The sequence below is a fragment of the Podarcis raffonei genome, chromosome 4 (genome assembly GCF_027172205.1).
Source record: "Podarcis raffonei isolate rPodRaf1 chromosome 4, rPodRaf1.pri, whole genome shotgun sequence".
Lineage (NCBI taxonomy): Eukaryota > Metazoa > Chordata > Lepidosauria > Squamata > Lacertidae > Podarcis > Podarcis raffonei.
In genome coordinates this window covers 69,690,216-69,717,261 of record NC_070605.1, presented here as the reverse complement: position 1 = coordinate 69,717,261, position 27,046 = coordinate 69,690,216, and the positions used below count along the sequence as shown (strand labels likewise).

At 44.3% G+C, this 27,046-nt stretch overlaps 1 protein-coding gene and 1 long non-coding RNA gene across 2 annotated transcripts in view; one reads left to right on the top strand and one right to left on the bottom strand.

Annotated features, from left to right (window-relative positions):
- The window catches only part of SHROOM2 (shroom family member 2), a 116,994-nt gene that overhangs the window by 22,483 nt on the left and 67,465 nt on the right, over nucleotides 1-27,046 (top strand).
- Nucleotides 11,961-21,253, bottom strand: LOC128413225 (uncharacterized). Its single transcript, XR_008330281.1, has 2 exons — nucleotides 21,030-21,253; nucleotides 11,961-12,316 (listed from the first exon to the last, which is right to left on the bottom strand). It is a non-coding gene; the product is annotated as an uncharacterized LOC128413225 (long non-coding RNA).

Here is a 27,046-nt window from a genome sequence, read left to right as displayed (position 1 = left end):
GGGGTGGGATGGATGTTTGGTTGGGCTTGGGGAATTATTATTTTTTATTTATTTTGATGTTTTTGTAATTTTTACATTATTAATTTTTTTGTTTGTATTGTTTTATTGGTTTTTTGTTTGTTTGTTTGTTTAAGGTGTTATTTTGTTCTTAGGGGGAGGGGTCAGGGCTGCCGGGGAGTGGGCCCCAGCCCACAAAATGGCTGGGGCATGTTCCACAGGGGGGGATGCACTGGGGCAACCGATCTCAGTGATCACGGGTAGGAGGAGGAGTTACGCTAAGACTAGACCACGTCATTACAGAGGGGGCAGGTTTAGTCGTTGTCTGAGGACTATTCCTGCCTCCGGGTCTGGTCCTGACCGGATGGATACTAGAATCAGCAAGGGATACCCACATGACCTGAAGGTGCTGCTGTGCAATGCCAGGTCAATGATTCATAAGACCACTGCCATCCATGACTTGATCATGGATGGAGGACTTGACCTGGCATGTGTAACAGAGACTTGGTTGGATGAAGCAGATGGGCCTGTCCTTGCCGCTGCTTGTCCACCAGGTTTCTCTTACGCACAGCAACCCAGGTCATGTGGGCGGGGAGGGGGGGTTGCAGTGATTTTTAGGAAGTCATTAGTTTGCACCAGGCGTCCTATTGGGAAGACCCAGTTTTCCGAGTGCATGTTCTGGAAGTTGGGCAATAGGGGCAGTACAGGATTCCTTTTGGTGTACCGACCTCCCCGCTGCACCAAGGATTCCCTGCCCGAGCTGCTTCAGGTCGTGGCGGATGTTCTCCTGGAGACACCTAGCTTGGTCGTCCTAGGGGATTTTAACATCCATGCCGACACGACCTTACAAGGGGCCGCTCGGGACTTCGTGGAAAGCATGGCCTCCATGGGGCTGTCCCTGAATAAGTCTGGCCCAACCCATAGCCGCGGACATGCCTTGGACCTGGTGTTTACCTCTATGGATGTTGGTGATCTGACACTAAGTAAAAGCGAAACGAAAGAAGTGCCATGGTCAGATCACTTCCTGGTGCAACTGGACTTCTCTGCGACCCATCCCCTCTGCAGGGAGGTGGGACCAATTCGGATGGTCCGCCCCCACCACTTAATGGATCCAAATGGTTTCCAGAGAGTGGTAGGGGATGCTTTATCCCATGTTGATGGCCTTTCAGCTGATTCCCTGGTGGCCCGCTGGAATGCGGAGTTAACCAGGGCTATTGACTGTTTGGCTCCGAAGCGCCCTCTCCGATTGCATGGAGCCCGGACAGCCCCGTGGTTTTCCACGGATCTGAGGGCAATGAAACAATCGTTGAGACGGCTAGAGCGCCGGTGGCGGATAACTCATTCCGAATCTGACCGGACACAGGTTAGAGCTCAACGTCGAGCCTACCAAGTGGCGATAGCGACGGCGAAGAAGAATTTCTTCACCGCCTCTATTGCATCTGCAGAAAATAGCAGCAGGAGACTTTTTCAGGTGGTTCACAATTTAGCGGAACCACCTGCAACATCGGGGCCCAGTATGGGCCACATGTTCTCCTGCAATGATTTTGCAAAGTTTTTTGCAGATAAAATCGCTCAGATTCGGGAAGAAGTAGACTCCACCGTGGGAGCAGGGCCGGGGCGGGAGAGTGCTAGAGTTCTGTCTAGTCAAGTTGAGTGGGATCAATTCCAATCTGTTACCTCCGAGGATGTGGACAGGCTGCTTGGACGAGTGAGACCAACCACCTGTCTCCTGGATCCTTGCCCATCCTGGCTTATAAAAGCTAGCCGGGAAGGACTGGGCGATGGGCTTCGTGGGGTGGTGAATGCTTCCCTCCGTGAGGGAGCCTTCCCAGATCCGCTGAAAGAGGCGGTTATTAAACCGCTTCTTAAAAAACCATCTTTAGATGCGGCCACGATGGCCAACTATCGCCCAGTCTCAAATCTTCCATTCTTGGGCAAGGTGATTGAGCGAGCGGTTGCCGAACAACTCCAGGCACGCCTGGAAGAAGCGGACCATTTGGATCCCTTCCAGTCGGGATTCAGGCCTCATCATGGGACTGAAACTGCCTTGGTCGCACTGGTTGATGATCTCCGGCGGGCTAGAGACAAAGGTGAGAGCTGTTTCCTAGTTCTGCTGGATCTCTCAGCGGCGTTTGATACCATCGACCATAACATCCTTCTGGACCGTCTTGAGGGGCTGGGAGCTGGGGGCACTGTCATACAGTGGTTCCGCTCCTTCCTCCTGGGCCGTGTTCAGAAAGTGGTGGTGGGGGATGAGTGTTCAGACCCCTGGGCTCTCACTTGTGGGGTGCCTCAGGGTTCTGTCCTCTCCCCCATGCTTTTCAACATTTACATGCAGCCGCTGGGAGAGATCATCAGGAGGTTTGGGCTGGGTGTTCATCAGTATGCGGATGATACCCAGCTCTACCTCTCTTTTAAATCAGAACCAGTGAGGGCGGTGAAGGTCCTGTGTGAGTGTCTGGAGGCGGTTGGAGGATGGATGGCGGCTAACAGATTGAGGTTGAATCCTGACAAGACAGAAGTACTGTTTTTGGGGGACAGGAGGCGGGCAGGTGTGGAGGATTCCCTGGTCCTGAATGGGGTAACTGTGCCCCTGAAGGACCAGGTGCGCAGCCTGGGAGTCATTTTGGACTCACAGCTGTCCATGGAGGCACAGGTCAAATCTGTGTCCAGGGCAGCTGTTTACCAGCTCCATCTGGTACGTAGGCTGAGACCCTATCTGCCTGCGGACTGTCTCGCCAGAGTGGTGCATGCTCTGGTTATCTCCCGCTTGGATTACTGCAATGCGCTCTACGTGGGGCTACCTTTGAAGGTGACCCGGAAACTACAACTAATCCAGAATGCGGCAGCTAGACTGGTGACTGGGGGCGGCCGCCGAGACCATATAACACCGGTCTTGAAAGACCTACATTGGCTCCCAGTACGTTTCCGAGCACAATTCAAAGTGTTGGTGCTGACCTTTAAAGCCCTAAACGGCCTCGGTCCAGTATACCTGAAGGAGCGTCTCCACCCCCATCATTCTGCCCGGACACTGAGGTCTAGCGCCGAGGGCCTTCTGGCGGTTCCCTCATTGCGAGAAGCAAAGCTACAGGGAACCAGGCAGAGGGCCTTCTCGGTAGTGGCGCCCGCCCTGTGGAATGCCCTTCCAGCAGATGTCAAAGAGATAAACAACTACCTGACATTCAGAAGACATCTTAAGGCAGCCCTGTTCAGGGAAGTTTTTAACGTGTGATATTTTACTGTATTTTTGGTTTTTATGGAAGCCGCCCAGAGTGGCTGGGGAGGCCCAGCCAGATGGGCGGGGTATAAATAATAAATTATTATTATTATTATTATTATTACTTGTTTGACACCTGGTAGAGGTGTAAAGACGTGGTAAAAGCATTTCGAGGTCCGACTGGGAAAAATGGTAAACTTGGGAGAGTTGGATAGCATGGAAGATGTCATATGTAAGAGTATAACAAACCCGGAAATCTTCTGGTAAGCTGAGCATACAAGGGGAGCATGGGTGTGCATGGCTGGTTCCAAACAAAATATGATTTGGAGGACTGGAAAAGACGATACCAGAATGTAGCCACATTCTCATTAGAGAAAACAGCTTGAATATTGTTTTCTGGAGATTAGACATACATGTGTATATGTATATGATTTGTGTATCTACATATCTGCATATATATTTTTGCTACGATGGAGTGAGATATAAACTTTACCAAATAAATAAGGATGAATGATTATGCACATCTCTTGCTTTGTAGGATAACACCAGGTCCTTTCCTCAGCAGAATAGTTGAATATAATTCAGTATCCAGATTTATTGCCGCTACTTAAATTATATAAAATTATGTAGGAGATACAGCTATAGACAATATAATTTAGGCATAAAGGTAAAGGTAAATGTACCCCTGACCATTAGGTCCAGTCGCGGGCGACTTTGGGGTTGCGCTCTCATCTCGCTTTACTGGCTGAGGGAGCTGGCGTTTGTCCGCAGACAGCTTTCAGGTCATGTGGCCAGCATGACTAAGCTGCTTCTGGCGAAACCAGAGCAGTGCACGGAAATGCTGTTTACCCTCCCGCCGGAGTGGTACCTATTTATCTACTTGCACTTTGACGTGCTTTCGAACTGCTAGGTTGGCAGGAGCTGGGACCGAGCAACAGGAGCTCACCCCGTTGCGGGGATTTGAACCGCCAACCTTACAATCGGCAAGCCCTAGGCTCAGTGATTTAGACCACAGCGCCAACCATGTCCCTATAATTTAGGCATAATTGTTGGATATAGCTCACCAACACAGGAAAAACCATCCTGCTGTCATATGTGGTGGCTTCGAAAAACAATTGATGGGGTACCGGTAATTTTTCAGGAAGTGTGTGGAGTGAGGGGGCGGATGAAGATAGTCCCTCTGTCCTTTTCCTCCATCTTGAGCAGTATGCCTCTGAACATGACTCTGGAACCAGCTCATTTTAAGCAGAGCTTAATGTAAGCACATCTTTAAGTAGAGCTTCAAGTGATTGTTAATGGGGGAAACTGAGTTTTTGCATTGAACTTACTAAAAAAACTCTTGCAGTGAAATAAGTGTAAACTACACAAAAGAAGCCGTGTCTCCAGCATATGCTTATGTTCATTTAACAGGGCAAATGAGATTGCAGTAAGCTAAATTACTTTAAGGAGATTTACCTTAACCTGAACAAGAAAAGTGACTATTGGAATAAGGGCTCCTTTACACAGGAATCCCTGCTGTTCCACAAGAGATCTGTTTGCAAACTCATCACAACAACCCACAAAGGAGTTTAAAAAATTTTTAACCACAAGCATTACAGTGGACCTGCACGACAACATTTGTGAGGTAAACAATCATTATTCTAGACTGTATTAAGTATAGCAATGTATTATTTGATGTACCTGTCTTGAATTATTTGGAACCATATTAAAGCCACAAATTAAATAATGCATTATTAAAAAGGTAATTTTAGCTCCTCCACACCCTTCCCACCCTGCCCCACACTTTGGACAGCTTGCAGTAATAGAATTAAGCATTGCATAAATCTTTATTAGTGGAGATGGCAGACAGTGAGCGACCAGCCAGAGTACTTCCACACTAGCTGTTAACAATGTGGAAAAGTTACATGAGAGAAAATTTTGGGGGTGTTCCTGCTGCAGTAGAGAAAGTTACGTTGTGGGAGAACAATGAGTGTGCAGTGCTAAAAACTCTAGTCTGGAAGCACCTCAGTAACAGAGGATAGCTTCATTTTTATTTATTTTTTGGTGATTATATCCTAGGCTGTGGGTTCCCAAACTATGACCCATGAAGTCCACCAGTGGCCCATATAATCTTCATTCATGTGGTCTGTGGAATCGTCGTTGAAGATGGGAAACTGCTCACCCATTGCATTAAATATTCCTATTTGTTTTTGATTGCGTTTTTAATGCTTCTTTCCCACCCCTCTCTTAGATACTGTATTTTATTGTATTACAGTTAGAATTCTGTGGAAGCCAAATTGTAGCATAATAAAAATACAGTACAAAGGAAATACAAGAAGCAATAAAAGATTCAGTTGAGAATTGTACAGCGTCTAGAAGTGCATGTAGCTTAGCAGGTATAGCTCAGTCAGTAAAGCATGAGACTCTTAATCTCTGAGTTGTTGTTTAAAAACCCCATGTTTGGCAAAAGATTCCTGCATTTCAGGGGGTTGGACTAGATGACCCCTTAGGGTACCTGCCAACACTATGGTTCTATGGTTTTAGTTGCTAAAACAGGCAGGTGAAAAAATTGTGAAGTAGTACACCAAGATAACCAAGCAATGGTCAAGTGGGCAAAAAGTTTGGGAATCACTGTAACAAGTTTTTAAAAAATAATGTTCTGATATATTTTGAACTGCAGTTGTGCTTCTAATAAATATGGAAAAGGGAAAAGTTTTAAATTAGCATCCATAGCAATAATGCATGTCGGTTCTTCATTGATTATCCAGTAGAACTAACTACTCAATATATGTGAGGGAAGAATTTAGTAAGAAGCCAAGTTCTGAGGCTCCAGGATGGTTTTTCACAGAGAGGAAAAAAATAATTGTCACAAACTGCCTTTTCCACCTTCACCTTCTAAAATCTGTTTGCATTTTTTAGATATTTGGGGTTGGCTTTGAAGACTGACCTGTACTGGAAATGATGTGCATATATATATATTCCTGATCACCTCCATAATAGACAGATACTATAAAAAGAACATTTTCTGTGAATTTGAATTACTAATGCTCTGAGAGCACGGAAGAGGAATGCAAACGGGCCCTGTTGCCATGGTGGTGTTACAGGGGAAGAGTTTGTCTTTTCTCCTGGCTATTCTGTGGCACGTGTGCTGTTTTTAATACTGCAGCTCTCGGTTGGGATTGGACAGTATCCTTTCCACCACGACCCCCATTCATGCACCAGAGTAGCAGAAGGTCAAGAATCCGGTTGTTAAAGGAAACTGTTTTGTTTTGCAGGACTGCATTAAGATTAATGGAGCTTAAGGTAACCGGGGTAATGTTGCTGAGGTTGTTAAATGTACATGTGTGCATACACACACACGTACACCTTACAGAAAATGAACTCTGTTTTTTTAGGCACAGGAATCCACTGTTAGGCACAGGAATCCACACACACACACACACACATGCACCAAATGATGGTTACGAAAGATGCCCAGTCCCCATGCAAATCTTACACTCATACAGCGCAAAATGAGAACCTAAATAAAGTTTAGAATCGTATCTTGTAAAACATTAAAAACTCAGTTATGATCGTCGTTTGTTCTTACGGTTGAGAGCTTTTTTTTGGTGTGGTGGGGAGGTTTGTTCTAGAGTTTGCATGGAAGCACAGAAGCTGGCAACTAACACGATATAATTGAAAGCACTGGGCTTAATGCTAGACAGTTCAGAATGTAATGGGGAGAAATGTTCTCGGCTTGAACAGAGAAAATAAGACAGTATCTAAAGCCAAAACATATTCTTACTGCCCAGACGATGACTCCCCAGATGATTGTGCCTTTGATATGTGAGTTACGTGTTTTAGAAACTCAGTAGATCTGGTTGGTAGATAAATGTTGCTCCCTGTACTGAGTTGCATGATAGATGGGCTGCTGCTGCATTATTTCTCAAATGGCTATAGCTCCACCAAGCCATGGAACACTTTGGCCCATGCTCAACCATGTTGAACAATGGATTTGATGTCATGCTGTATTCAGAGTACTGAGTATAGTTCCATGTTTTCACACTTTGGAGTCCTGCTGACAGTTCTGCCTGTATTTTAGTGTGACACAATCTTGTTGCAGGTTGTAGATTGATCTTGTTGGCTTCAATTTTCCTAACTCTCACCCCCAGAGCTCAAGTGTTTTTGAGGGTGGGGGTGGAAAGGTGACTCAGGAGAAGCTTGTAACACTTCTTCCTCCCACACATATACCACAACCCCATGCCATGCAAACCGTCTCATGAGTTTCCATTGTTAATTCTGAAATTTTCTGCTGTGGCCTACGCCAGCCCTCTTCACTATTTTTCTTTAATATGAACCAGCCTGAAAAAGATCCTACAAAGGCTGCTGGCTGCTTTGTAGCTTCATGATTTGTCCTAATAAAGATATTGTGTCCCATCAATGTGTTGATTTTTAAAAATTATCCTACAGACCAATGTGGCTGGAAACTTCTCATAAATAGATCAATTCACTTTAAAGCTTTCTTTTTCTGGTTTATTTAATTTGCAAATTAATTGGGGGGGGCGGTTCTTCCCAGAATTAATTTCTTATACATGTTTATCTTTGACAGACAAAATAGGTAGTTGATTTAACTGTTCTGGGGGGCGTGTAAGAGAGAGAGAGAAGTAGCACTTAATCACATAGGCTTTTAAATGGACAGTGTTCTGTTCACCTTTTTGGGAATATGCTGTTGCAAGAAGCAAATATTTTGTTTTTGTTTTCAAGCCTTTTTCTCTTTACTCGACCCGTTTGGACAAACTTGAGCAGTGAGCGACAGAAGTCGATCATGGAGATCACACTTGCACAGAGTCTATGTGTGGCAAAAATGTAACATATAAGCAGAAACCACATGGTTTCTAAGCCTAAATTTCATTTTTTTAAATGTCATGTTTCAAGCTTTCACCTTTCTCACATAGGTGTGGAAAGCATGGAGACGGAACAGCCTTGTCTGCAAATATGGTCTCTCGTAACACAGAGCCCTTTGCGTTTCTCCAAACCAGCCAACTGTCCATTGGGATTTGTTTTCTAAACCATAGAACCTCTGTTCTTTAGAAAATCACATGGTTTAGGCTTTTAAAAGCTGGACGGAAGCCACTCCTGGCAATGATACTGAGATAATTTAACAAACTGTAAATAAATTACTCTTGTTTGTTTAGAGAGATTTGGTCTTTCTCATTCCAGAGTAAAAAAAGAAAGTCAGTAAAATGGACTCTCCTCAAAGAAGGTATATTTTCAGCATTTGGTTTCTTCTCCCACAATGCGGGATGAATTCTGTCTTTGTGCCCTGCCTTAAGGAAGCTGCTATTTCCCCTTCTACAAAAGACAATGATAGACAATGTGGTGGTGTTGGGAGCAAGGGATTTGGAGGCAAAGACCAACATTCAAGGTCTCCATTTCCCCCCTTCCCTGAAGCTATGGCTACTGCTCCAAAGTTAAATCAGACCTTTGAGTTCATACAGGAATGTTCGCCTTGCATTCCACACGCTGAGCCATTTTTATCGTGGGGGCTCAGGAATGTGTTTCCTTTTACTTTTTTAGTGTCTTGGTGGTGGGAAAAGGGGTATAATTCTGGGGTTTTTATAAGCAACAGTGCCAGGAATTGTTGCATGATCTTGAAACAGAACATCTTGTGACACAATTCAGTCTATCGGGCAAGCATCCTCTGCCATATGGCTTTGTTTAATTAAAATGTACATAGCTGTTGTTGTTGTTTCTGTTTGTTTTAGTACTCTAGCTTGAAGTTACATTGTTTTTTCAAAAAGTAGACTTCCATTATTGGCTTCCTCAATCTTTATGTGACCTATTAATTCAAGAAGTAGTTACCTAACAAGCATCTTGTGGAAAGAAATGTTCAAGTCAAGCTTATTTAGTTTATCTGAAGGAATGACAAGGAATGCTTTTTTGTTGTATTGGACAATTATCTCCAGCTATCCTGGGGGGATTTATGTTCAGGATGACTTGTGTATCTTTGTAACAAGAATGTTTCTCAAACTTTAAAAATGTGGCGCTAGTGAGGAGGCTTAAATTTACTCTATTTTAAAATCCTGCCCCTCAAACCAGCAGGTAAATTTGTGGAGATTCTTGTGTGCAGTGACATGCATCTTGCCAGAGAGACATTAAAGATTTATTTTATGAGACATGTTATACCCTTCCACTTTCCTACCTGGTAACAGGATCCACCTGGCTGCAATACATGGAAGAATATCTCAGCAGTAACAGAGCATTTCCTAAGCACAATCATCAATATGTCCAGTTAAAGCAGGCCTTGGAACCTCTCTCTGCTGCAAATCAGAGCTGGATGCATTGAGGCAGTGTGTGTCTGCACTGACTGAATTAAGGTAGCACCACATATTCATATGAGGGACACGAGTGGTGCTGTGGGTTAAACCACAGAGCCTAGGACTTGCCGATCAGAAGGTCGGCAGTTCGAATCCCCGCGGCGGGGTGAGCTCCCGTTGCTCAGTCCCTGCTCCTGCCAACCTAGCAGTTCGAAAGCACGTCAAAGTGCAAGTAGATAAATAGGTACCGCTCCACCGGGAAGGTAAACGGTGTTTCTGTGCGCTGCTCTGGTTTCGCCAGAAGCGGCTTAGTCATGCTGGCCACATGACCCGGAAGCTGTACGCCGGCTCCCTCGACCAATAAAGCGAGATGAGCGTCGCAACGCCAGAGTCGGCCACGACTGGACCTAATGGTCAGGGGTCCCTTTACCTTTTACATATTCATATAAAACCTACTTACCAGAACGTTATGGGATTTTGCGACATTACCTTTCCTCCTGTCTCTAGCTATAAAAGTTACAGTGTTTATGCAATGCTTGTGTTGGTATATTTTGAAAAAATAAATAAATGTTAGTTTAATTTAACACTTTGATATTGTTACTGTCCGTTTGCTTGTGGGCCAACAAGAAGCTGTGTGAACTGATAAGGGCCTCATGCTATTTGCTCAACAAATCAAGTAATTCTACCCTGCTTCTCTTTCACACATTCAGGAGATTCAGCTTTGTCACCAAGTGTGCATTGAAGAGTGGCCAATTCCAACTCTCCAAAAACATGTGTATCATATAGGTGCACTTGTAAAACGCCTGTTTGTTGCATTCACACTTTTACACTGTGTTCAGCCAACCAATATTGCGGTAGGAAGAATTCCTTCTGTCCAGCTAGATGATGTAATTGGGAAGGGACAGCTTTGTGTTTTGTTAGTTGTACTAAGGCATGAGAACAAATTAGACCTGTTTCAGCTTTCTTAGTACTACTAATATAATGTGAGAAGAGGTCCTTAGGATAGTAAGTAAATAAATACTTCTAGAAATAAATAAATGTATAGGTCATACTACGTTTCCTGTGATCTTCTAGCCAGGCTTTTGGTGCCACTAAGTCTACTTCAGAAAGTATGCACAGATGGATATCAGTAAAACTTAACACATTACCTTCTGTTTTGCATAAAATTCTGGTTTAAATATAGCTATCCCTTAAATATAAAAGGATGGGCATTCTCATTTGGGAGAAGCTCATGGCCAGGAGGAATATGAACATTGGTTGCACATCGAGCAATAATTTGCCTTCCTACCTCATGCACACCTAATGCATAAACCACCAGCAACTTGAATATTTATCTGCAGGACCCACTAACTTATAATTTACTACTTAAGAATCACTAGTGTCTCAGGAGTATGAGACACAGGACTCAAAAGAGGGATTTCATGGGAAATCATTTCAAAAATCATAAATGCCCTTTTGCTCAATGGTATTGCAGCACTACAGATCCTTCAATGGGGGTTGTGTGATGATGGACTTACATTTTTATGTACATAGGAAGAAAAGATTCCTAGGCCAAGCAGATGTTTGCCTTGTTGTGATTGAGATTTCACTACTACCTGCTGCTATACTTCAGAAGTTACTAAAAATGCTAATAGGCCTTATTGGCTTATGGGAGAATTCCCACCTATGCTGAGGTTCCATTTCTGGCCACTGTGCACGTTAGCAGGATGCATGGAAGTCCATTCTTGTCTGTTCTGCCTTGCCCCATTCCGCCCCCCTTTAGAGCTGAAAAGAAGAAGAAGAAGAAGAAGAGTTTGGATTTGATATCCCGCCTTTCACTCCCTTTAAGGAGTCTCAAAGCGGCTAACATTCTCCTTTCCCTTCCTCCCCCACAACAAACACTCTGTGAGGTGAGTGGGGCTGAGAGACTTCAAAGAAGTGTGACTGGCCCAAGGTCACCCAGCAGCTGCATGTGGAGGAGCGGAGACGCGAACCCGGTTACCCAGATTAGGAGACTACCGCTCTTAACCACTACACCACACTGGCTCTGTCACACACATGCTTTGCTTACAAAGGCATAGTTACATATTATTCTTTATTTGCAGTACTTTATTTGCAGTTGGTCCTGGGATAGGAGGTATTCACTGAATTCTAGTGCTATTACAGTCATACCTCGGGTTACAGCTGCTTCAGGTTGCGTTTTTTCGGGTTACGTACCTGCCAAAACCCAGAAGTACTGGAACGGGTTACTTCCGAGTTTCGGCAGTCGCGCATCCGCAGAAACGCTAAATCACGCTTTGCGCGTGTGCAGAAGCGCCAAATCGCAACCTGCGCATGTGCAGATGCGCTGCTGCAGGTTGCAAACACTGTGGGTTGCAAACATGCATCCCACACGGATCACGTTCGCAACCCAAGCGTCCACTGTATTTATTTGGATAGTTGTGAGGGATGATACACTCTTGGTTCTCACAGAACTGCTTTCAAAGTTAGGATAAGAGGCTCACTTTGCTAATTTATTCACATAAGTGGCTGATTCCTTGAAATGAACAATGGTGCTGAGCAAATAAATTTACTACTTAGAATTTAGCTTGAACATTGGCTCAGACATGCGTTTCTGATAAATGTTCTGTCCAGGAGAGAAATCTGAGAATATTGGCAACGCTGCATGTTTTTCTAAGTGGGAAGGACATCCCTAAGGTACAGATGCAGCTGGCTTGAGAAAAAAGGAAAAGAACCAGAGGAAGTTGGTTGCGCCTTTTAAAATGGATATTGATGTTTCAGCAAATACATTCCTGTTTCATGCAGTACTTTGGGTACTGCATGGTTTTGAGTGGGAAGAAGCATAATTCTAAGAGAGAGAGAGAAGGAGCTTATTTAGTATCTACTCTGAGTAAAGAAGAGTCCTAGTAAAGGGATATCTAATTCAGCACCCTGTATCAATCACATGGCAAGTACACAAATGTGAAGACAATAGCCCTTGCCCACTGTTGTTTCCCAGTGACTAGTATTTAGGGGCATGCTTGTTAGTAGCATATCATTTGTGAATTTGTCTGATTTCCTTTTAAAGCTCTCTGGGTTGGTATTGTCGCCACCTCTTGTTGCAGTGAGTTCCATAGTTGAAGCATGTGCTTCCTTTTGTCTGTCTTGCATCTCATACAATTAAGCATCATTGGATGATCGTGGGTTCTCCAGTTATGAGAGGAGAAACGCTGCCCACACCTTGTAGAAACCTTTGTCCTGTCCCGTCTTGCCATTTTTGGGTAAGCTAAAAAGCAAGCCTTCCCTCATAGAGGAATTGCACCCTCATCCTTTTGATTGCACTTTCCTGAGCATTTTCCAGCTCTGTGGCATTCTTTTTTTTTTTTTTGTAATACAAAACGGGCAACAGCAGAAAACAACATCCCATCTTAAATTAAGACAGACGAGGGACACGAGACTGCTGGAGTTAATTGCGAACTTTTATAACTGAGGCAATATTGTTAAAATGCAAAGTTTAACTTTACTGCTTTGTGTTTGTGTGCGTACACACATATACACATGGAGGAATGTATTCTGAAGGTAGGTGACTGTGACTTTGCCTTCCCTAACTCCTTTAGTCAGTCTGTAATATCTGTAATCTAATTCTCTGCACTCCTTTGGTGCTTTTGATCTGAAACGAAGGCCATGAATTATGTTTAAAATACCCCTCATGGAGCATGAAATCCAGTAACTTATTGCTCAGGGTTGGCATGTGTTCAAATAACTCTGCTTGGGGCCAGTAATACACAATAACCTTGAGTTTAAGGTGAACTCCTAAATAAATTACGGCACAGCCAGTCAAGGAAATAAAAAACAGTCCCCATTTCTCCACAACCTAGCTTATTTTGTAACTATAAACACCTGTAAATGCTTATGTATTTTTCAGAGATCTGTAAAATACTCCCATTTTGTGACCTGTGTGTGTGTTTAAAGCATAGCTTGAAAATAGTAGGTTTTGTTGTTTTCTTTAAATAGTCTCCCTGGTTTGTGTTTGGCACTGAAGACTGTGGGAGGCAAGACTCATGACAGTTCAAGCAGATTTCATCCAGGCTGCTTCTTGCATTCTGCATGTTTATCATGGTAGGTTCATTTTTAGACGAGTTTTAATAATGCACCTTTCATGTGCCTCTGTGAGAAGTTGCTCTTTTAAGTGTGGCAGCGTCTATGCTTTGAAAGGCCTTGCCTAATAGCATCAGGCAGGAACCCTCTGTGTTTAGATGCCTGTAACCTTGCTTACAGGATTGTTGTGAAGCTAAAAATCTCTGTTAGCTCCTTAGAGCAGAGCTTTCCAAACTGTGTGTCACAACACGTTATTGTATTGGCTGCAATGTGTAGGTGTGTCGCGTGAACTCTCCCCACGCTCCTCCCAGAGCTGGAAAGGTATTGGTGTAACCTCCAGTTTGCTGGTACCTCAGGTTACATACACTTCAGGTTACATACGCTTCAGGTTACAGACTCCGCTAACCCAGAAATAGTACTTCAGGTTAAGAACTTTGCTTCAGGATAAGAACAGAAATCGTGATACTGCGGCGCGGCGGCGGCAGGAGGCCCCATTAGCTAAAGTGGTGCTTCAGGTTAAGAGCAGTTTCAGGTTAAGAACGGATCTTCGGAACGAATTAAGTACTTAACCCGAGGTATCACTGTAAAACTGAATTGCTTTGTTGCGAAATGATGCATGTCTAAAAAGTGTGTTACCAACATGAAAAGTTTGGAAAGCTCCGCCTTAGAGGAATGGTGGGTTTAAAATAATGTGTGGAGGATATGTCTTTATCTTCTTTTTAAGGCATGATAGAAATGCAGAGTCATATTCTTTAGTCATTCTGAGCCAGTGACTTAGTTGGATGCCATGCTACATTTTCTTTGCATCTTTTGGTTAGAAGACTTTTAGAAAGCACTGAAGTGCATTGTGTATGGTGCCTTGGCCTGGTTTGCACAACACAGTAAGCCGAACAATGGCTTACCAGGACCATGCAAATGTTGTGGGCTCACAGAGAAGCGCTTGCAACCACTTTGGTCCTCTCTGGTGAGCTAAGTCAGGGTTTGGCTTAACATGTAACCCAAACTCAGGACTCAAGGTCAAGCTTAGTCCTCACTAACCACAAGCTGTAGCCCAAAACAAGCCTTGAGTCCTGCTTTGAATAACACACTAAGGTTTAGCCCAGTGTGGAGCTAGGACAAAAAGAACCACAAAATCCTGTCCAGAACCCTGCATGTTTATGTGGCCACGGTAAGCCATAGTTTGGTTTACCGTGTCGTGTGCACCAGGCCAACTTTTGCAAACTTGAGTTCATCCATTTGTTAGCCAGCATTGTTAAACGTAACAAGAAAACTTCATGGGACTGACAGTCCGCATCACAGTTTGAGATCCCACCAATGTAATAATGATTGTTAGGGACTTTCCCAGTTGTACTCCTCTGTCTTGCTAGTCCAGACTTTACTCGGCCACCTTCAATTGAGCTGTTGTTCTATGTGAAAGGTCATTTCTGTCGAGTGAGCTAGTTTAATGTGGCCGCTCCTAGATTCTGACAAGTTGTTTTTATAAGGAGATGCCTTAAGTGTAATTAACATTCAGCTGTTCTTAATGAAAAAAATCTACTCTTGTTTTTACTTTTTGAGAAAATTGCTTGTTTTCAAGCCAATGCAGAAGAATGACTGCTTTAGGCATATATAGAGAGTGTGTGTATTTATATATTTATTCCTGGTGGTAAACCCCATTGAAGCAAATGGGGCTTACTTCTGAGTAGTCCACATAAGACTGCACTGTTAGTGCATTTAACACTGTGTTTTTTAAAGTGGTCTGTGCCAAACCAAATATTTGCATTACATTAGCCTTTAGGATAAAATCCTCCACTGTAGCACTTTTGTGTCAGCTTGTTAGTCCCTTTCTTTTGTAGAAATCTGAGTAATAATATTTTCCTGCTCCAAGCACTTCTTTAGATTAATGCGATGCATATTTCCCTCCATGTTTAGACTACTACAGGAATAATGTTCTAAAGTATCACCAAACAGACAAGGTTCGTATTTGTAAAGCACGTAAATTGTTTATGTGTTGGCTGCTAGGGCTTTTCCTATGAGCATTGCAAGTTGTACTGCATTTGCTGAGAAAAAAATCCTTCTAAATGCAATGCTTCATCTGCCATATAGCTAGAAAAAAGATCCCGGAATATGTGCAGAGCTCTGTGCCAGTGGATGCTGTGGGGAAAACAGCCTTCATAACACAAGGCTTATGGAAACATAAGGCTGGTCTTTAACATACGAACATCCAGTTTAAACAAATTCGCAAACCATGGTTTGCTATTAAAGGTACTGTATAGGCCTATGCAGATGGCGCTGTAGGTTAAACCACAGAGCCTAGGACTTGCCGATCAGAAGGTCAGCGGTTCGAATCCCCACGACAGGGTGAGCTCCTGTTGCTCGGTCCCTGCTCCTGCCAACCTAGCAGTTCGAAAGCACCTCAAAGTGCAAGTAAATAAATAGGTACTTCTCCAGCGGGAAGGTAAACGGTGTTTCCGTGCGCTGCTCTGGTTCGCCAGAAGCGGCTTAGTCATGCTGGCTCCCTCGGCCAATAAAGTGAGATGAGCACCGCAACCCCAGAGTCGGCCACAACTGGACCTAATGGTCAGGGGTCCCTTTACCTTTATAAGCCTATGCAGGCCCTTGGGTTTGTATGTTCCCCCTAACCCATCTCTTCTTTATGAATGAGAAGAGCACACCAAAAGCTTCCTATTTTGCTTTTGAACCAGCCACAGTTTCCCATTGTTCATGGAACTGTGGCTTGCTCTAAACATGCATATTTAATAAATCTGTATATCAAATTGTGGATGAAAGGTCCAGAAGGTGGCAGGACAAGAATAGGCCTTTTCTGCAGTGGCTCCTGCGTGTGGAATGCCCTCCCTAAGGAAGTTCTGCTGGCGCCTTTATTATACACCTTTGGGGACCAGGCAATACCACTCCTCTTCAACCAGGCCTTTGGCTGATTGACAGCCAATGCCCTTTAAAAATGTGTTGTGGAAGTGGGGATTATTGGATTGTATTGGCTTTTGTTTTTATTATGTATTCTGTGCTTTTTCCTATTATGATTTTATGTTGTGAACCGCCCTGAGATCTACCAATATAGGGCGGTACAGTATACAAATTTAATAAGCAAACAAATAAAATAAAAATACTCCCATTACAAAAGGCAGCTTTTTCTGGTGTCAGTAACAAGTGTTTAAGAGGTACACTTGGGGAGTCCCATCTACGGAATGTTAAATGCATAGTCAGTGCCAGTAATTTTGAACCTTTCCAGACCTAGGCCCTACCTTAAACCCAAACATGCACTTCTGGCCTCATTTCATTTTCTTTTTCTACCTATAGTGGTAGTACTGCTGCTGTGGCACACTTTGAATTAGGCCACTGTTCAGTAGTGCATGTCCACACATGTGTTGAAGACCAGTGTTCATCCTCATCAACTTTCTGAATATAATATAGTGTCAGGTATGAAAAGTTACTGTTAGGAGAGGCTCAGAACTTACAGGGTTAAGAGTTCTGAGTGATGACGCCTCACATTCTGAGGGCGGGCTTAGAACACTGAAGGGAGTGGTTTACTGTGTTCTTTCAGTGTGCGTGTTAGCTCCGTTGAGAGAGCAAGCGACATGTCCGCTCTGTCGCCAGGAGATTTATAGATGTTGTGTTTTGCTAAGGAATAAAGACTTTAAGATAAGGAGACTGCTGCGTTTCAGCCTGAGTTATTGCCTTCACACGAAGAACGTTTCTGCTTCTGCTTCCGCTGTGTTTTACGCTCTGCTGAGTCAAAGGTCCCAGGGGGGAAGACCAGAGCTGCGCAAGAGAAGTGTGCCGGACCCCTGGACGTCATTGACCCCAACAGGTTATGGAGGTCAGCAATAAAGATAAGCAACGTTCGTGCGTGTGAGAGGCCAGCAGCCAAAGGCCAGCTGATGAGACGCTGGGAAGTGAAACTGCAGGCAGAATCGGCTGAGGAGCAGCCACCAAAGGCCAGCTAAGGAGTAGCTGGTGCCAGCCAGGAGTTCGCTAGGAGGAGCTGAGATCTGCCGGACCGGGAGGTACTCGTAAGTAAGCCGGGCCCCGGGGGAGAGATGGCAGACAGCCAGAAGTCGTCAATTCCTTTTGATAAGGTGGACGGGAGCAAGCCCTGGGCCAGGAGAAGGCAGGCACTGAAGAAGACAGTGGGAGCCAGGCCAGAGGGGGCTGAGAATTGCTCTGAGGAAGCAAGAAGCCCAGAGGGGGCTGGAGGCCCAGGAGGGGCTGAGGGACGCCCAGAAGGCCCAGAGGGGGCTGGGACTGTGTTGGAGGGCTGCCAGAATGCCCCTACACGTGAGCTGCGTGCTGGAGAACAGCTGAGAGAAGAGAAGAGCTTTGCACCAGAGAATGGGGTTGCAGGCCATTCCAAGGGTCTTGAGAGTGCCCAGGCTGTTTGGCAGGAGCTGGAGGGGGTTTGCAGAGACACCACAGCAGAAGCCAAAAGCCATTTTCCCAACAGCAGAGAAGCCTCGAACAGGAGTGCTGCTGGAAAGGTTGGGGGGGCAGAGAAGACCAAAGGCAAGTTTGCAAAGTTTTCCACTAGGCGATGTTTTGTTTGTGCCTCGGCTGAACACCTGCGTCGCAACTGCCCACAGAGAGCAAGGGAGCCAGGGCAGGATGTTTCCAAGGTCGCTTCCCATGGGAACCAGCCGGGTTTCCATGGCAACAGAGGGAGCAGGCGTGGGAAGGCTTATCAGCTGACTGCTTCGATGGCTGTTTTGGAGAACACCTGCAGCGAACGCCCCAAGGTCGGGGGCAGCAGGAAGTCAGTTGCTAAGGCAACAAAGAAGGACAACTCCGGAGGGGGGAGAGTCCTACGTTGGGTTGTTGACTCGGCTGCGAATGCCCATTTGGTAACAGCGCCACCTGATGGACAAATGTGGAACTGCAAGGCTGTTTCAACTGAGAAAACAGTTAAATTTGCTACAGGTTCACAGGGACGTATAACCCATGTTTCTAACATGTTTGTCTCTTTTTTACAGGCTGAATTGAAGGTTTATGTTCTCCCTGAGATAAAACATTGCCTGCTATCTGTACCGTGCCTTTTACAGGAGGGATATTCAGTGAGTTTTGAAAACAATGTCTGTACAATTTCCAGAGGGGGGAAGCAACTGGTACGTGTTGAGAAAAATCAGAACAACCTCTTTGTTCTGGAAACTCCACTGGAGGAAAAGGGAGTGGGGAACACTCATGTTTCATGTGCATGCGTGTGGCACAAGAGGATTGCACATGGGTCTTGTGAAGACTTGCAGATGTTATCAGAATGCACCAAAGGGTGCAAGGTAAGAGAATGTGGTGCAACCCTAAATTGCAGGGCTTGTAGAAAAGCCAAGAGCAAGGGATGCAGTTATCCCAGAGTGGAGAGGGTAACCACAAAGCCTTTTGAGCTTGTGCATGCAGACCTTTCTGATATGCCACAGCCAAGTCTGGGCAAGGCCAAGTGGCTGATGGTGCTGACAGATGATTATACGCAGAACGCATGGGCGTTCACGCTGAAAACAAAGGAGGAGGCAACTCAACTTATCAAAGATTGGGTTGCAGAGGTAGAACTAAGGTTCTCCACCAAGGTGCAAGGTTTCCAGTTTGACCGAGGTTCAGAGGTCACTGGGTCTGCTCTAAAGGGTTTTTTTCGCCAGAGGGGGATACGTCACAAGGTGACTTCTCCTCAGGAGAGTAGCGTGGCAGAGCTTAGGAGTAAAGCTCTGGTTCGAGCATCCGAGATTCTACTGGATGACTCTGGTTTGCCTCAAAGTTTCTGGGGGGAGGCAGTAAAAACGGCCAATTTCACGATGAACAGGTGCTACAATGCAGTGGTAGGTGACACCCCGTATTTCCTGCTTCATCAGCAGAAGCCGCTTGTGCATTTCTTTCGCACTTTTGGTAGCAGAGCCATGGTGCCTGTACCAAAGTTTCTGCAGCAGGAGGGTGGTCCAAGGTACCAGGAAATGATCTTCTGTGGATATGAGCCTGCGACAAAAGGGTGGAGATTCGCATACCCAGAAGGTGATCAGACCAAGCTTCTGGTCAGTAAACAGGCTGAGTTCTTTGAGCAGGATGGTTGGGCAAGGCGCAAAGCGCGCTCTGACGTTCACTCAGATTGTCTGTCTGACTCTGAGGAGGAAGGAGAGCCAGAGCCTGAACCTGCTGGTGGAGACCAGGTCCCTGAACAGAGTAGGGCGTCTCCACAGGTTGTTAAGGGAGTGTCCAAGAGTGAGCCCTCATCTCCTGTGCGCATAATGGAGAAAGCTCACAGACGTGTCAAGTCAGAGGGGGAGTCTTCTGATGAGGAAGACGCACACACTGGCCCCAGTGGGTCAAGAGGAGCACCCCAGTTTGTGCCCAGGCGGTCATCGCGGGCTACAAAGGGAATTCCACCTGAGAGGTTTCAAGTCACAAATGCGTGGGTTGGTTTCGCACAGTGCGAACCTGAGGTTTGTGAGGTTCAACAGGTGCCTAACAACGATGCCAGGAAGGGGCGGAAGGCAATGGGGAAGGTGTTGAACACTCAGAAGTCCTCTCAGAACGTGATTCGAGAGGGGGTGTTAGGAGAGGCTCAGAACTTACAGGGTTAAGAGTTCTGAGTGATGACGCCTCACATTCTGAGGGCGGGCTTAGAACACTGAAGGGAGTGGTTTACTGTGTTCTTTCAGTGTGCGTGTTAGCTCCGTTGAGAGAGCAAGCGACATGTCCGCTCTGTCGCCAGGAGATTTATAGATGTTGTGTTTTGCTAAGGAATAAAGACTTTAAGATAAGGAGACTGCTGCGTTTCAGCCTGAGTTATTGCCTTCACACGAAGAACGTTTCTGCTTCTGCTTCCGCTGTGTTTTACGCTCTGCTGAGTCAAAGGTCCCAGGGGGGAAGACCAGAGCTGCGCAAGAGAAGTGTGCCGGACCCCTGGACGTCATTGACCCCAACAGTTACTTTGTCAATCAAATATGTTGCAGAGCCAGAACTGGAGAGCCAAGGGCCCCCATCCGTATTTGAAATATACTAGCACATTCTTTTTAGGAAACGGGATTGTGTCATACTGAAAGTCTGTGTGCATATTTTAACTGGACGTGCAGATGAAATGTTAGTTTTTTCAGAAAACATGGTGGAGTGGTTGTCTTCTGTTCTTCCAAGTGAAGATGCCTTGGGTTGGTTAGATTACCCAGTGCCTTATAAATTCGCAAGGAAACCAAATTAATGTGCTCTTAACCTTGTATATAATTGAGGAGCTTCATCCATTAGTTTCTAATCTAGTTAATTGTCCTGAAGAAGAAAAAGAAAGTGTCCTGTTTCTGGATGGAGTAGAATAAAGGGCTTCAGTGTAACACTACACCACTATAGAGGATTCATGTTACCAATTAATAACTCCGCAATAGAAAGAAGCTTTGCAACTGAATGTCTGGGTCATATGTTTCTGAGAAATTTGCAAAAAAATTGCTCTCTAATGCCTGTTCCCCCAGACAAGTTTTTAAATCTGAACTTTTGTTTACCACCATGTTTATATTTAAAGGTACCTTTCTTCCCCCGTGGCTATTCAGCATCCTTTCCTCCTGCAAATAATTAATTATACCTTTAGTTCATGCTTTGCATGATATCAGAAGGGCTGTGCACGAAGAACTCCTGATCACCCTTTCCAAAGCAGTCCTCTGCATTGCCAAGAAACAAACTTAAGAGAATGGTTGCCTGTTCTTGAAATAAAACAGCAGCAGCACTGTATATGTTCAGTTGGCCAATATCAGTTCATATGTGTAAATTCTAAGAGTGTTCAGTTCGTTCTACTGCATTGCTGTAGCAACTATACTTCTGCAAACTTTTTGTTTGGGTAGAGGTCAAGTGTTGGGCAGCCACTGTTAGCTTGTGGTTGTATGTACATACATACAACAAATGAGTAATGATGAAATGGTTTCTCCCTTTAGAAACAAACAAACAAGAGTTGGAAGTGACCCTGAGGATCATCTTTTCCAACCCCCTGCAATGCAGGAATGTGCTGCTGTCCCTTGCAGGGATCGAACCTGCAACCTTGGCGTTACCAACACCATGCTCTAATGGATAAAGCAAGGGCAGGCAACCTAAGGCCTGGGGGCCGGATGCGGCCCAATTGCCTTCTAAATCCGGCCCGCGGACAGCATGTTTTTACATAAGTAGAATGTGTGCTTTTATTTAAAATGCATCTCTGGGTTATTTGTGTGGCATTGGAATTTGTTCATTTTTTAAAAAAATTCAAAATATAGTCCGGCCTACCACATGGTCTGAGGGATGGTGGACCGGCCCACAGCTGAAAAAGGTAGCTGACCCCTGGGTTAAAGTCTAGCCAACTGAACTATACCTATCTCTGGCTTTTCATACTGCTTTAAAACTTGTTTTTAGCTGCTTTTATGGCATGTGTGTAATTTTTGAGATGAATGTAAAAAGTTATTCATAAATTATAATAATCTGAAATGTCTAAAAGTCAGTGTCAGGAGGCATGGTAGAGTCTCTAGAATGTTTTCATACTACGAACAACATATTATAACTTAGGGCGTGAATTGCAAACAGCTGCTTCTGTCTGCCAGACAAGCTCCAGCAAGCCCCAAGTACTGTGAAACACCATGTAGTGCAAAGGGCTGTCACTGTTCACTTCCGGACTGGAACAGAAGCAGAGAGCTACAGCTCTTAAGATGTGAGGAATTGTGACTTCCCCCATCAGTTAAGGATTGTTGCTTGACCTGGGGCCTCTGCAGGCAGTGTGGAACTGGGCAGAGAAATTTTGGTTTGTGGCTCTAGCTTCTCATTAAAAAAATATGAATGGGACGCTACTGAGGTGGGGTTTTGTGGGGGGGGGGAGTAGATTCACATACACAAACGCACCATTTAATTCCAGCACTTTTTAAAAATGATCAGCTGAACAAAATTTTCCTCAGTTGTCAAAAATTACCACCATGGGTAGAATCCAAAGGTTTTCCTTTTTCTGACAAAAGGCCAGGCACCTTTTTGAATCCAAAGTCTGAAGTCTTATAACACGTGAAAAATTCAGAAGCAAACTTACTAATATAAAGTTTTCAATTCAGCATTTCATTCAATTCAGGGGGTAAATATTTGATCAAGCATGCTTTCCACGTTCCTTTATATGAAAAGTTACTGTAATTGTTTTCACAGAGTCAGTTGCAGGTTATCTTTCTAAAACGTAGTGACTAGCTTAAAAAAAAAGATGGTTAGCCATCATATATTTCTTCTTTCATATCTGAACTTCAGGAATAAATGACTAAGCATTGCATAGTCCTGAAATCTTGATGCCTATGAGGTCTGTGTAGTTTCATATAGCCTCCGGTACCAATTCGTACTCTGCCGCTAATTAAAAAAGCATTATTTCCCTAACGTTTGATCCCTGAAGCACATGCCATTCTTACACTTAACCTTTTATTTTAGAATGTGAAAAAGTAAAAACCACCTTTCCTCTCCGAAAAAGCCCTTACCCTTATCGGTAGTGGCGCCCACCCTGTGGAAGACCCTCCCATCAGATGTTAATGAAATAAACAACTATCTGACTTTTAGAAGACATCTGAAGGCAGCCCTGTTTAGGGAAGTTATTAATGTTTGATGTTTTATTGTGTTTTAAATATTTTGTTGGAAGCCGCCCAGAGTGGGGAAACCCAGCCAGATGGGTGGGGTATAAATAATAATTTCTTATTTTTATTCTTATTTATTTATTTCTGCTTTTCTCTGTTTTGAGTCTGCCCCCTCTCCCGGTAGCACGGGGTGGTTGCGTTCTCGATTCATGCAAAGATGCAACAGGCAGCCTTCTCTTATGGTTTGACACTTTGGTCTCTCAGAACCCAATTAATTATTTAACTTTAATTTTATTTCTCGTTACTCATAGTGTGGGAATACAGAACCGCAGGATTAATATTTGATCATAGCTTGATAATGTAGTGAAAGCGTTCTGTCTTCCTGGATAAGCCTAGATTACAGAGGCAACAGGTTTTATCTACCTTAAAAACCTTGCCTTGAATTATTCACACTGTTCACTCTTTGTTAAAGGTGTTCCTGTAACAAATCTTACGGGCGGGTTGCTCCAAGTGATATTAAGCAGATTATGTAAAATAAAAATAAAAGAAGATTATTCTTGAAGACCATCTCCCCCCCCCCCAATTTTATCTACTGCTGCATTTATTTCTTTTAAAAATTGCCTGTTTTCATCTGAAGAAGGCAGCTCATAACAAAGTAGCAAAAATAAAAAAAGATCCCTGCAGTTGCCTCTATCAGATGTGAAAAAAGATAGTGATTTCATGGCAATTATACTTTCCAAGTGTTGTAGATGCAGCAGTATGCACTATTTGTGATGGCTTGATGAGGCAGGGGGGATAAAGTAGGAAGTAGGAGTATAGCTCTTCCAAACAGTGTCTAATAAGATAATAGTGTTTAAATCCCATTAAAAACTGGTCGGGGAATCATTGCAAAATATTAGCACCTCCCTAATCCTTTCAAGTGAAATGATATACTTCCTTGCGTAATGTACAAAATACCGATCCACTGCCATCTCCTATTCACTGCAATGCAAGAGGCCACCATTCTTTGTCTTCTTTTTTTTTACTTGAATTTTTGTAAACTGCTATGAAATCATTTGAGAAAACTCATCCTATAAAGGCTCCAAGTAAATACATGAATAGCTTGTTGTTTGTCAGTAGTGGTTCCATATGTCATGGCCCGGGACTACAATCCCTCTCACCCTTCGATGGAAAGTTCTGAAGACTCCTAGGGTGAAGAAGGTGGCGTTCCTGAATCCCCATCTAAGGCAGATAGAAAAATGACTGCCCCACTGAAGATTTTCATGTAGGAGCCCAAGGCCCCCATCCCCTTCTTGTAAGGAGATAACTCTGCCCTCATCTGAAGACTTTTTAAATCCTTGCCAGGACTACCTGCAGCCCAGGAGGACCCTCCACCATCACACCACATGCAAGGGTTGCAGAAGGCCTCCTATCCCTGCAGAAATTAGCACAGACCATATGGGCCAGACTTCACACACACACACACACACACACACACACACACCTCCACCTTCAGAATTTAACAAATGCTGGAAGAAACTAATTTTCCTGCTTTCAGTGAGTCTAGCCCAGTCTTGAATGCACCCCACATGATCTGTCATTGGCTCTGAACATTTGCTGCCTCACCTGCACCTTGTCACACCTGTCCAAAACACTCCTGCTGGCTTCAGCCCAGAAGGAAGAAAACGTAAACTTTTGCAATGCTTTTGCTCCATGCTTCCTAAACTTAAGTGACCCTTGACCATGCTTATGTGGCAATCTTCCATCTCTTTTCTTCAGATCTACTTAGGTCCGGCTTCAAAGAATAAGTGAGTGCTTCCAGATTTTTGCCTGCTTGCCTCTTTCTTTCTTTCTTTCTTTCTTTCTTTCTTTCTTTCTTATATTCCCGCTTCCTTCTTTTATTCTCTTTGAATGTTTCAGTACTTCCTATACCACACAGAGCAAGCCTCCAGAGTTTTAGTCTCAAAAATTTCATGACCAACATGAAATGTCAATGGTCCTTGAGCGAGTCGTTGCCAAATTCACTCATCCGTGGTAAATCAGAAGTGTTTGGTTCATTGATTCTTTGGCGGTCACCATCCAAACTGGGGTATTTGTTATCCCTACTCTTTTCATTCCCGCCCCCCAGTTAAACCACACTAATTTCAATAGAACTTACTTTGAAGAAAGTGAATCAAGGATTTTTGGTAGCAACATCTTTTACGTTTACTAACTCTTCATTTTTTTCATTCGTCACATCTTCCCTCAAGATGGTGCTTTAATTGTGAGGAAATCACATTTTCTGAGTACTCACAAAATATTATTTGGACCCATTTCAGTCTGGCTTTTGATTCTGTTTTAGTACTGAGAGAGCTCTGGTTAGTGAGCTATCTTGAGAGAGGAATACGAAGCATGTGATGACCCTGTTGATCCATTCAGAGGCTTTGGTGCCATCAGCCATGGTAACCTCCTGGAGCAGGTAGAGAGTTGTAGGCACCATGATGTGGTGTTTTCAGTCAAACCTGTAGGGCTGTTATTAGACAACAGCATTGGGGGACTCCTCCCTGGTCCCATAAGAGTTGTGCTGTGGATTCATATAGATTTTATTCTGTCCGCTATGTTGTTTAGCATCTATATGAAGCTGTTGTGAGCAGTCATCAGGATTTGAGGTTTTGTCCACCATCATGGGGATTGCATTCATCTATACCAGTGATGGCCAAACATTGCCCTCCAGCTGTTTTGGGACTACAATTCCCACCATCCCTCACCACTGGTCCTGTTAGCTAGAGATGATGGGAATTGTAGTCCCAAAACAGCCGGAGGGCCAAGTTTGGCCATCACTGATCTATGCCATCTGAACTAGATGAAACTGTGATTGTTCCTGAGCCTGGAGGTGGTAATGGGGTCAGATGAGGGCTAGTAAAATGATGCTGAATCACGGCTAGACAGAGACACAGTCACTCACCCCTTGAAAGACCAGGTTTGTAGCCTGGGGGAGGGGAGTACTCCTGGATCTGGCATTGTCACTTGAGCCCTTGGTGGTGTCAGTTGCAAGGGGTTCCTGTTTCCAGGCTGTAGCTGATTGAGAGCAACAGCCGTTCCTGTACTGAGATAGCCTTGCCATCGTGCTACATGCTCTAGCAAACTTCACACCTGGATTAGTGTAATGTGTTCTTTATGGGGCCAACCTTGAAGATGGTCCAGAAACTTTAGGTAGCACATAAGGCAGCTGCTAGAATGCTGATAGCAACATATGTATGGAGTCATGTCTTCCACATGACAGGTTGCCTATGTGTTACTTGGTCCAATATAAGGTGTTAATTAGCATTGACATATTTTATAAACCGCTTTGAGGGTTTTTTTTTTACAATCAAGAGGTGCACAGATTTTATGAAATCAATAATAATAAAGAAAGAAATATGGGCTTAAGACCAAGTATATAATGAAGCTCCTCTCCCCATATCAGCCAACCCAGGCCTTGAGATTGGAATGGAAGGAAGGCCCTTTTCATTATACTGACAGTGGGGATCGCTTGCTGTGCGGTGACACAGGATAGCCTTTCTTTGTAGTTTCCCCCCACTATATAATAGAATTTGCTCCCCATGAGGTGTGGCTGGCCACAACAGACTTGGACTTCTGATGCCAGGTTAAGACACAACTGTTTCTCCAGACCTTTAACAGAATTTTATCTGATTGTCCATGGCAGGGGTCAGCAGACGTTTTCAGCAGGGGGTCGGTCCACTGTCCCTCAGACCTTGTGGTGGGCCGGACTGTATTTTGAAAAAATAATAAGGAACAAATTCTGATGCCCCACAAATAACTCAGAGATGGATTTTAAATAAAAGAACACATTCTACTCATGTAAAAACACTAGGCAGACCCCAGAGATGCATTGAAAATAAAAGGACAAATTCTACTCATGTAAAAACACGCTGATTCCCGGACCATCCGCGGGCCGGATTTAGAAGGCAATTGGGCCGGATCTGGCCCCTGGGCCTTAGTTTGCCTACCCATGACCCATGGTTTGG